The following is a 12,721-nucleotide window of genomic DNA, read 5'->3' as shown; positions in this document are numbered from 1 at the left end:
CCCTGTGACAGGAAAGGACAAGAAAGGAAAGACATCAATTCTGGGGCTACCATGTACAAAATTTTTAACGTAACATCGCTCAGCAGTACTCAAAATCTTATCATTCTTTCCCATCTTCCTGATTTCTGCTACATCTGCACTAATACTTACTGCACATTATTCCTTAAATCAACTTTAAATTGTCTCACTTTTTTAAATTAGCATTGTCTTAAGCAATATCTGTGAAATCACAAGTTCTGATGTGTTAGTTCTATTTATTCGCAAGCACATTAAAATATACAACTATAATAAGAAATTCATCTGTGTCCCACCTAAAAGTGTCCTGCGTACCACCAATATCAGGATGTTGCAAACATAGCATGAGCTTACTTAGTCTTCACCAGCAAACCTCTCAGGTCAATGTTGCTTTTTACTGTTCTAGAGAAGGTAAACTGAGGCTCAGGGCGGTTACTGTTTAAGGTGACACAGTCAAAAGCACCATTGCTTGGCCTCAGACTCGGGTGTGCCTGATTCCAAACCACAAGTCTTTGCCACTCTAGAAAGCCCCCAGCTTGTCTACAGCCTACAGGGGAGAATAAAAGTCAAGAGATTGTAAATAATGCCACCGACCTTTATCACCTATTCTACTGAATCCTGGGCCTAACATTTTCCATGCAAGCAAGATTTTCCATGATAATCTGAAACAAGAATAATTCATCTGTGCATAAGCAGAGCTGACAGCCAGCACCCTGGAATGAACAGAAGGAGGGGCTCTGCATGAGCCCATGCCCGGTCAGTCCCATGGGCAGGCATCGCTCTCCTGTGCTGGCCAGGTCACGGTTTATTCCCCATCTGGGCAAGGCTGGGTTCAGGCTGCACCGCTGATCCTGCCAGCCCTCCTGAAAGCACACAACCTCAGCCACAAGGACTTTGGTGTGCATGGGGGGTAGGAGGGGGTCTCAGCACACATCCATCAGGATTCCTGGGAAAACAATGGGGAGAACACGTGGATCGGTGGTCTTGTCATGAACACAGACATGCTCAGCTTTCGCGCACAAAGCCACCAGAGAGAAGGGCTCCCATGCCAGCCTGGAAACTGTGAGATGGGGTGTCGGCCACTCAATGTCACTCTCTCATAGGGCCGCGAGGGAAAACCAGAGCCAGGAAAGAGGCAGCAAGGGACTTGCCCAGGGGATGGAAGTGTCCCAGCCTCAGGCCAGAGCCTTGTTCCCTGAGTGGTAACAGCTTCCTGCAGAGTCCGCATCCACAGGTAAGCCACTTCTCTCTGCACACATGACACTGAGGAGACTGTCAATTACAGAGCCAGCCCCTAAACTCAGGAATCAATAACTGTAAGTGGAAAGCCCAGTGATATATATAAATTCAACAACAACAAAGAAAATGAAGAGGAACTCTACCCAGCTCATTATCCCTCAGAAGTGTTTTCCAGTAAGAAGTCAATATGCATCAGAAATCATCTCCCACAAAAGCAGCAATTGGGGCGAAAATGCACTGAATTGGTCCTTGCTTACCGTGCATGTCAGTATTATGAGAAAACCCCGTGGATCACACAATGTATCAATTGTGGAGGGATCCCCCAAGCAGGCATGTGCCAATACATCATTTGACTCTGGAATTATGAGCTCTGATTTTCCCAGACACTTTTGAACCTGCCCAAGATATGTGCAAAGGGGGAAGATTCTCCCTGGAGGGCAGCGGGCTCTCTGGATTCTCTGACCTAAGTGAGGCTGGCAGAGGCTGAGGAACTGACCAGCAAATCAAAAGAAAAGAGATGCCTGATGCAAAGGATGTCCTCACTGCGGGGAAGGAGCTAGGGTCAGTGTATTTCTTCCCAGATTTTCTTTCTTCGTTTAAATGCATTTAAGTATAGAGAATACCTCTCTCCCAGTTTTACCCAGCAGAAACCACTCTCCAAAGAGAAAAATCCACACTAAAATATTCCATGTAAATGAATAGCAAAGCAAGGTTAGGATTTCCTTGGTTGGTTTCTGCGGTGGTGGCAGTGGAGGGATGGAGGAGGTGGGGTAGTTAAGTGATTTATAGCAGGATTGTACAATCTGTTCCTTTTATAGACAGAAGAGCAAACAAGACCTAAAGATGTAAACGGCTTTTGGAAAGTAAACCAGCTGGTCAACGGCAGAGCCAAAACCAGAGACCAAGTGGAAAAATCCAGATATTTTACAGAAACTCTGTTCCTAGCATCACGAGATTCTAACCTCTGAGCCCAGATCAGAGCCCTGAAAAGTGTTTCCCAAACTCTGCCATGCCCCACAGTGTGCGTTCTCCCGGCAACCTGAAATCTCTCTTTTCCTTGGCACGTCTCCCACCTGCAATTAATCAATTCTGTAACTCTGGTTGCAGACCTCCTCTCTGCAGGAATATAAGCTCCACTATTATGCTCAGATATGGTACGTGCTTAACAATATTTGTGGGATGAACATGTGTGCTGCTGATGGGTGAACATCCCACGCGCCACACTCACAGGCTGACAGTCCACGCCAGGACAGTATCTGTGGCTTCTGCACTCTGGGAAATCACTCGGTATTGCCAACGTGCCCACAGGTCATGCCACGCACACGTGGAATTCAACCAGGTTAAGACATAGCCCCAAAGAGGGCCCATTGGGAAGATAATCCTATGTGAGGAGCTGGATGGCGTGCAGAAAGGGCACCCCCTGCCATTCATTCATTCAACTCCTCAGGAACCTGGCTGTTTTCATCTGCAAATAAGAGCCAAACCAGAAGACAAAAGACATCCCAGCAGGGGGAACAGCCGTGCGGAAGGGTCATTACCTGCTTGAATGCAGAAGCCTGGAGGTTTTCTTCCCGAAGCCCACATCTCACTTTGTGGCAGGCTCTGCCCCTGCCCCATTACCCCCACCACCCCCACTGCAAGATTTTCCCAACCCTTTGAAGGTGACTCACCTCTAGCCACTGACCCTCAAAGCTTCCTCCCAAACTCTGGCAAAGGAGGATTGATGGCCCCTGTTTAGGCTCTGTTTGGAGAAGAAAATTGCCTATTGCTCTTTGACAACTCAGGGCAGAAATGCCAGAGGGGAGGAATGTGGGAGGTTATAAATATGGGGCATTCCTTCCCATCGGTCCTGCCTCTACCTGTTCTACAAATCCAAGTCCCTGAAAGACATCCATTTCCTGATGCCCTGAACGCCCTACTGCAGGAGGTGGAACATTCTCTCTCTCACTCCATCTACCTCGGGGGCTGGCCCTGGTGATGGGTGACCCCAGGCCAGCCTCCCCCATCCAGGAGTCACAAGGCCTTTCCCAGCCTCTCCTGGGCTTGGCAAACACCAGCCCCATGCTACCCCTGCAAACCTAACAGTATCGGCATTAAGAGAACTTTATCTGCACATCCACTAAATGGACATTTGGGTTATGTTGTTCATTGGCAAATGAATGGATCAACAAATTGTGGAACATTACTTAGATGCAAAAAAGAACGGCTCATGCTACCACATGAATGAACCTCAAAAACATTATGCTAAGTGAAAGAAGGCACTCACAAAAGACCACATATTGTATGATTCCATTTTTATGTGAAATATATAGAATAGGTAAATTCCTGTGAATGGAAAGTTTGGCAGGGGCTGGAATCAGGACCCAAGTGGAAAGTAACTGCTTAGAGGGTAGGAAGTTTCCTTTTAGGGTGATTAAAATGTTTGGAGCTAGACAGAGAAGGTGGTGGCATAGCATCATGAATGTACTAGATGCGACTGAATTACTCACTTGGAAATGGTCAATTTTATGTAATGGGAATTCATCTCAATTAAAAAAAAGAAAAGAAAGCGTATCGCTCAAAGATGTTTGTGGTGGTATTATTTATAATAGCCAAACAGTAAAACAATGCAAATAATATAAAAATCTATGAAAAAAGTACACAGCTCGAAGGAAATGTATCAAAAGATACCCAATTGTAGTCTCTAGCCAGCGAGACTACAGATGTTGCTCCTTCTCTACCCACTTTTTATGTGCATTTATAATAGCAAAAAAAATAAACTTTACCTTTAAAAACCATCTCATTTATCATGGAGGCAACATAATACCCTGGGAAATAACAGAGATCCTGACAGTAAAAGATCTGAGTTGCAGGCTCAAGTCTGTTACCAAAGGCTTGTGACCCTGGGAAATTAAAAGCCCTTTGCATCCATTTCTCACTCATAAACCTCCACCTACAAACTGCAGGGTTGCCATAAGGATGTGGGAACCGCTGATGGGAAAGTCTTTATATAAAAGATGTTATAAGAAGGTGAGGCCCAAAATTCTTACTATTTCTTGAAATCTACACACACATGCCTGCTCAGATATTAACTAAGCATCCATTTGCTAAGTGGACCTTGATTCTATCAGGACTCCAAAGTCAAAATGCCCACCACGTGGCTCCTTTTTATCTTCCCAACCTTTCTCAGGGCCTCAGGTTTAGTCCAAGGAGTTTATCGTCCTCCTTTGTGAAAATTTTTTTTAAAAAGAAGCTTTAATACAAACTCCAGCCTGCATGCACCAAGGGGCTTTGCTTGAGGAAAAGCCCTCTGCAGACTCCCAAAGCTCAGCCTGGCTCTGAGTTCCTGCTCCACCATGTCCGCGCGAGTGATGACTTCGGGTGAGTTACCTAACCTCACTGAGCTTCCACTTCCTCGTTACAGTAACACCAATATGTTTCAGCCCTTAAAATGTGCTAGATGCTAAACAGAGGATTTTACATCCAACAACCCATTTACTCCTCGCAAAAGCCCTGTTGTCATCATAGCAGGAAGAGCTACCGCTATTGCCACCATTTTTGAGGTGAAGTAGAGGAGGCAAAGAGCGGTCACGCGGTGAAGGTCACAGGGCCAGGCCAGTCCATCTTTCTTCCAAGCTCTTGCCATTATACTTCAGTGCACTTGCTAACTGGAGGCAAAAAACACCCATATGATAGGATCACTGTCCAGATTTTAAAGGCAAACTATCTAAAACACCATAGGTAGGTCCTCACTAAATAGTACCTCGTATTACTATTTACTAGACAATTCTGCAGCTTCCTATCAACCGCCATCTTGAAAATGCTTCCTGTTGGAACCCGCTCAATGCGTGATTCAAGGTGTCCAGTGACTAGGGAAAGACAAAGTAAAACTCAAAAGTACACCCCAAAGTATGAGGTCCCCAGGGCCAGAAGCTGTGTCGTGTTCATTTTTGTATAATTTAAAGGGCCCAAGATAGCCCCTGCAAACAGGAGGAAATAAACGAGTTGACTGACTATCCAATTCACTCTCCACAAAGATACAGCCCCTTATAATTTGATGTTCATGTGTGTTCTTCACACAGCCCTAACATGGGGGGATTGCTGAATCTAAAATCTCCAAGGGAATACACAGAAGCCCTGAGTTAGAAGGAACCCTGTCACCTAATCCCAACACTCTGTAGATTTGTGAATCTTCTCTAGATCTAAGTTTCTCTTCTCACCCACCTCCTCTTCGCTGGTGAGAATTCTGCCACAGCACCACTGTGACGCCACCTCTCCCTATACTGCGATGACAAAGACCTGCCTTGGGGTCCATCCCACCAGATGCCCACTCAAGGAACATGCGCTGGTTCTGCCAAATGAGCCTTGTCCAGCAGGACCGAGCTGGGTCTGCAGAGCCCGAGCCTCAGCAGAGGTGAAATGTCACCTTCTCCATCCCCTGCCCACCCCACCCCCATAACGCTTCCCATATCCAACACACGTGCGCTTTCTTAGAAAGTGACTTCTATACTGAGAGCCTCCCATGACTGCGAAAAAAAATAAAAAATAAAAGTCACTCCAAATTCTCTCCTTCTTCTGATACAGAGCTTCAGGATTTACTCCATAATACCTGAAATCTCTCAGTCTCTTCCTCTCTCTCCCCGTCTCACTTGCTTTTTAAAAGAAGAAATAAATTAAGCAACAACAACAAAAAACCCTACATAGCACTGAGAAGCCTAGAAACAATCTGTTATTAAGACGGTAACAGCTCCTAAGGAGCTGCTCGATTCTTGGTGGCACCACCAGGCCCCCTGCCCCTAAATCATCACAATGGGCCATTAAGACAGCAAAGCTCTGCCTGCTCCTCCCCAGGCCCCGCACAGTCTTTATGACGCCCCCTCATGCTAATTTTTTGGCGGGGCTCAGCGGAAATGGAATGGGCTCCCGCATCTGCTATGGTGACTGACAGACCAGCAGGCTGCTGGCACAGGGGGGCCTTTGGGAAGATGCTCTGTACACACACACAGACACACACACACTCTAACACACTCTATATACACACTCACACATTCTATACTCTACACACACTCATATGCAAGCTATGACTCTCTAATATATGTGTGCACACTTACATTCACACACTATGCCCTTCACACACTCACGCACAATCTATACACACACATTCCTAGTCTCACCCTGGGCCACCAGCACCTGGGAGCCCTCGCTGTGACCTCATGGGTCAGGATCCCTGCCAGGCTCTCTGGCCTCCAGAGTCAGCCCTGTGCCCTCTTTGCTCTGACCTCTGCCAGCGCACCATCCGGACTCCTGAGTTTGCTGGATCTGAGTTAGGATTCCAGCCCTGGGAAGGTCATTTAACCTCTCTGAACCTCAGTTTCCTTATGTGTGTGTGGAGAGTGGCAGCACCACTCTCACCAGCTCAGGTGGACCAGCAATCCCTATTCTAAGTCTCCAGCTGCCTCTCACCCTCTCCCTCCTACAGGGACCCTCTGGATCTCCCCAACCCAACAACTAAAGGGGTGAAACCTGACCCAACAGGGGCCCTCCACAGAAAGCACCTAATCTGATGGGTCCAAGTTGTAAAGATATTACATGGGATAATGTATGTGAAGTATTAGCGTAATGCCTGGTGTGGAGTTGGCCCTTAGTACCAGCGACCTCCAAGGCTGGGAGCTCTGGGAACAGGTTCCTCCTGCTGCTGAGCAGGAGGTTTTATGCCACCATTTGTGGTTCCTGCATCAACCCATGGGGCTAATCAGAGCCTAATAAGGCTGGTCCAGGAGGCCCCCTGGGCGGAGGCCATTTACAGTAAGACACCGTCTAAGTTGTAAGACTTATATCAGTTGCCCATACCTGCCCCGTTAGGAAGCAAATGTCAGCGGATAGCGTTCTTCTCCTTGACTTCCCCCAACTCCTCTTGAGAGCCTGCATGGCCATGTTCACATCTGCCATTCCCAACTTCCCCAACAGGTAGCAAGGGCAGGTGCAGTTATTTTGTGTTTTACAGATGGGGAAGCAAAGCCAGGTGGCTTGTCCAAGATCCCAGAATGATGGAGAAGGAATGAAGAACCAGGTCTCATCTCCTGAGTCCTACTCCAGTAAAAGACCTGCAATTCTAATTTTACAAGCTAGGGAATGGAGACCCAGGCAGGACACATGAGTGGCCTCGGACCACCCAAATAATGGACTGTAGTGGCAGTGAGGCAGAACTAAGCATTGGGGTGCAGAACCCTCTCCTCTGGAAGGGTGGATCTGGGAGACACCTACGAGGATACCGGACTTGGCTCCACACGGCCAGCTTTCCCTGGACATCCAAGTTCACCCTCCTGCTGCCCCTGCTATTTCCAAGGCCTATTAGAGGCAGGCAAATCCAGGCACTCTGCAGCCCAGGGTTGAATTCTCAACCACATCTCTCTGTTCTGCGCTCACTCTGTGTGTAACAGGCATGGGTCTGCCCCCACCGCTACCCCCACTCAGAGTATCTGCACCCACCCACATCCAGGAACACGGCGGTTGCCACCCAAAGGAAGGCAGCTAAGCTCACTGCCAGCCCAGCCCTGCTTAGTAATCTGCCCTTTGCAATGCCTGGGGGAGCAGTGGAAATGCAACTACAGTACCTGATGGTACATCTAAAAAAAGCCAGCTGAGGGGGCCCACAGACTCCCACCTGTCTTCTCCCACCCACCACTCCCAGAGAGCGGCGAGAAGCTGCCGTTTCTTTTTTCTCCCATCCCAAGGAGATCAATATGTTGTGCAAAAACAACTCTATCCAGCAAAGCTCCACTTTACACCTACCTCCATCTGGACCATCCCTCTTGGCATTCCACTAAATCACCAGTAATCCCTCCCAAAAGTATCATGATTGATTTCACAGTCCTGGGTCACCCCTGTCCAGCTATGCTGAGTAGTCATCCACACTTGGTCCACAAAAGCTCTGGGTCAGGGCTGACGGGATACAACTGAGAACTGGCTTTCAGGGGAATAAGGCAAGGTAATGAGTCAAGACTGGGATTGTTCCAACAGGGAGTTCAGCCTGGTATCCACATAACAGCCATCTTTAATTGAATACCTACTGAGTGCTAAGCATTTTTGCAAGACTTATCCTAGTGTAACTTCAATGCAAAATTTTACAAAAGAGAAAATTCATGTGAAAAGATGTTGTGCTGAGTCCAGACACAAGATGCACCCAGAGATGGTGCTGCCTCTCCTAACCACCCTTCCTTGAGAGAAACTGGCATTACTCCGACTTGAATATCTTTTGGATAATTTACATAGCACTCACCTTCTTGATAACCTTCTCAGAGATATAAATAATGCTTGGCAGCTCTTTGGGTAAAACAATAATGATAATGGTATGAATATTAATTATAGTGTTGGCAACAGCAAGAATAACCCTAGTAGCTGGAACTCTGTGCCTTTTTTTTTTTTTTGCATGGGCAGGTACCAGGAATCGAACCTGTGTCTCTAGCATGGCAGGTGAGAACTCTACCACTGAGCCACCATCACACTGCCCCAGAACTCTGTGCATTTTAATGAATGGCTGGCACTGTGCTAGACACTTTGTATACATTATTTTGGTAATAATACTACATCACCTTAAATGTTGCTAAAAAAATTATGGTTAAGTATGGTATGGTTAAAGTGTAACGGTAATCATGAAGAGAACAGAATATGACCTATAGCTGCTGAACCAACAATGGAAAAAGGAGAGGAAGTGGAACTATTTACTCCACATAAAACACGACAGGAAATAAAAGCAGCAAAGAAAGAGGATGATAAAAAGAAACCCAAAATAAAATGTTGGGGAAAACTTCAGATATTATATCACCAATTACAGTAAACCTAAATGGATTAAACTTACCTATTAAAAGACATAGATTATCAGAATGAATTTAAAAAGCTGAAAAATGTCAATGATTTGATGATTACAAGGAATATAACTAAAACAAAGCCTTATTAAGAGGTTGACAATAAAGAGATAGCACAAAATATACCAGGCAAACACTACCCAAAAGGAAACTGGTGTAATCTTTAATTAATATCACACAAACTGACTATAAGGCACACATTATTTCATTTCATCCTCAAAACAGTCCAAGGAAAATCCCTAATTCCCATAAGGGGATTGAGGAACAGAAAAGGTAGGCTATAAAGAGGCTCTATACTAAATATCTATTATTCCCAAACCCATGTTCTCAACCACACTGTCCTAGGGAAACATTACCTCGGGAAATAGTAGGTAGAAAAAAATTAATGTTCCAAAACCAAAGTATGGAGTATAAGTAAGGGGGTTGGAGAGCAGGTCATGAGTCACTAAAGAGATAAGGAACAAGAGCTACTGGTTCTCAGTCCTGGAAGCATATTAGATAGAAGACCTAGGGAAGCTTTTAAAAAGATTAATGTTTGAAACTTACCCCACGCCAATTAGCTCAGAATCTCTAGGAGTGAGGCCCAGACATCAGCTTTTGTAAAAGCTTCCCAAGTGATTCCAGTATGCATCCAAGGTCGAGAATAACTTACCTATACAGGAACTCAAGGGCAGGTTTGCTAAAAGATAGAAAGGGTTTTCAGGTCAACGTGGGAAGCCGAAATTAGATGATCGTCCAACTTCATCCTTCCTACTTACGATTCAAAAAAAGAAATCATCAGAATAAGAGTGGATGTGTGACCTTTTACCTCCACACGGCGAGGGAAGCAACATCTGGGAAAGCTTGGAATATGACTGATAGAATCTCGTGATAAAATGCCCCTTCCCAGTTTCTTAAAGAGAACAGATGAATCACCGAATCTTAGAGTTGGAAAGAATCTTATAGGAAACTTAAAATGGATTTCAAACTTGGCTGATTGTTAGAATTGCCTTGGAAACTTTGTGAAAATATAGATTTCTGGGTCCCACACAGACTCCTGTAGTGGAATCTGATTCCATATATGTGGGCTGAGACTAGAAAAGTGTATTTTTAAAAAGATACTCAGGGAGGTTTTATTTAGGGGTTGGGGTGGGGTATGGAGGATGGCAGACACACATCTCTCTAACTGAGCTCTAACCTGCCCTGACTGCTCAGGTTCCCCTACAGTGCTCTCAGGCATCAGAAGTGACTTCAGACTGCAGCTCAAACACAGAGGTGGAGGTTTCCAATAACTTATAAAAGGAGTATAAAGTATTTCCCATCGTATCAGAGCAATTAGAAGGCATAGGCACAGCTACCCCCGTTAATCATAAGCAAGATTAAAAATAACATCGCACTTTTGTACATGTGCTACAGGGGGAAAATAAGGAACACAGCATAGACAAGATGAAAAACCCAGTCCAGAAGAAAACAGAGCCAAAGAAATGGAGGATATTCCCCACAAGAGCTTAATGCTACAGAAGAAATGAATAAGAACATATATTCAATAAAACAAGAGAGGTTAGATTGCAGAACAAAGAAAACAAACTGAAGCACAAAATAACACCATTTCTGGATATCTAGATAAATCACAAATGGAAAGAATATAGCTGACCACTGAATCCTTTCATAGAAAAAAGGTTTAAAACTAAACGACTCTGAGACATATTAAATATTATCAACCTTAACAATGTAAAAATAATGCTAGTATTAACTAAACTTAGAAAGTAGGGGAAGGAGGTAGAAAGAAATATGCAGTGCTAATTTCCTCATCTTTTATAGTTTGTACTCACAGGTTTAAAATTGAAAATAGTTGTAAACAGAACGTAATGACTCCAACCTCTTAATATTTTCATAACCTCAGCAAGATCTTTTAGAAAATAGTCTGTTGCAATGAAGAAACATTTATTCAGACTCAGCAATTCTTCCACATTTACTTGTTTCCTTTAAGAAAGCAAGCAAATTAAAGTAATATCATTAAATGTAGAGTATGATCCGTTATTCTAAATTACTTCTGCCAATCCATCACTTCTCTGTTTCCCTGTGGTTTTTATGTCCATAGAAAGATTCTTTAGTGATACTCACCTAATGTCCCTGACAGATATTTCTAGGTGGTAAGGTTTAAATTTTTTTTTTTGCTTTCTTCCCTGAACTTGGCTGTAGCTTGAATTATTTCCAGTGAATATTTTCAAAACCAATTATTATTATTTTTAAGGGGAAGAAAAAAAAAAAGGTGAATGAGATGATCTCAGCCAAGTGTGAGGACCACTGAAACTAGCCCAGGACTCAGACGTCCACCCAGATGTTACCAGAATCTCCAGCGATGCTGCATACTCACTATTACCCAGAATTTTGCAGTGCCACTTGTTTTCTTATCACTGTACCCCCTGCTATCACATCTAACAATAACGTCTCCCTTTAATCAACCTGCCCCACTATAAGCTGGGCATATTCTCCTATAACTCTCAGAGCAACCCGAAGAAGATACAAGATTTCATCATAACTTTTGGCCATTTTACTGTTGAAAAGACCAAGAACCAAAAAAGCGAATTTTCCCACTGTCCCATAGCTAATAGGTGGCAGAAATGGGCTTCAACCCACATTCTTGGTTTACCCCAAATCCTATGTTTGTAAACAAAATGACCCCTTATATTCACCTGAAATCCACCTTTCTATAGTTTCTAACCGATGGCACTTACTTTGATCACTGGGGCCACACCAAATGAAAAAATAAGCCTAACTGCCCTCCACATGGCACTGTCGTCCAGGAAAACAGAAGCCACGTTCCCCTACCAGCCCAGCCTCCTTCCTGCCCAAGAGATCCCACCACAGGCGAAAGACACCAAAAGAGAATTTCATTTTTATTCAGCCGTTGATGAAGTCATTGAGTAATTAATTTAAATGGAATCATAAAGTTTCCAGTATGTCGTTATCCCTATGCTATCATTTAAGTTTCACATTCGAGAAGTTCCTGATAGCTGGGTTCCTTGGGAAAACCCTCCAAGAGGGTTTATGCCACAGACAACTCTCAGCTCTCTGGGTTAACGGAAGGGAGCAGTGGTGTGCATAAAGTAATTTATATCCGGCGTGGAAGTGTATTATATGCATTTGCCAATTTATTTTCCTAATTATATTTCTTCTTAGACTCGCATTCAAATGAGTTTCTACTCCCTTAGTGCATCCTGACTGACAGTGAGGGGAGGGAAAGCAGAGCAAAAATGCTAAGCAGATTTTCCGCAGATGTGAATTCTCCATCTGCGCAGGAATCATTGAGAACCCCCTGGGCTGGGTGAGGGCTGCCGGGTTTTACATCCTCCCTGGCTTTGACGCCCAGATGCACAGCCAATCCAGCCAGCAGGATATACTGCCTGGCATCTCCCATGCCAGCAGCCCCCAAAGCCGTGCCTGCTGCACACTCTCCCAGGACTGCAAGCTTTCAGGCAGGGTCTTCTTCCAGGAACCTTGATTCCAGAGAACGATTCCACTGCCTGGTTTTGCACAGAGGTCGGCAAACGTCCACCGAAATGCACACCTGTGTTGGCAGCAGGGCCATGGAACAGGGCCTGGAAAACATGCCTCACGCCTGGGAGGGAGCTCCGCGGGCT

The 12,721-nt window shown here is 44.9% G+C and overlaps 1 protein-coding gene across 7 annotated transcripts in view; it reads right to left on the bottom strand.

Annotated features, from left to right (window-relative positions):
- KCNMA1 (potassium calcium-activated channel subfamily M alpha 1) overlaps positions 1-12,721 on the bottom strand; it is a 767,272-nt gene that overhangs the window by 666,180 nt on the left and 88,371 nt on the right. The gene's annotated exons all lie outside the window — the stretch shown is intronic.

The sequence above is a fragment of the Tamandua tetradactyla genome, chromosome 13, assembly GCF_023851605.1.
Source record: "Tamandua tetradactyla isolate mTamTet1 chromosome 13, mTamTet1.pri, whole genome shotgun sequence".
NCBI classification, from domain to species: Eukaryota; Metazoa; Chordata; class Mammalia; order Pilosa; family Myrmecophagidae; genus Tamandua; species Tamandua tetradactyla.
Note: the sequence above shows the minus strand (reverse complement) of the source record. Positions and strands in the feature narration are given on the sequence as shown.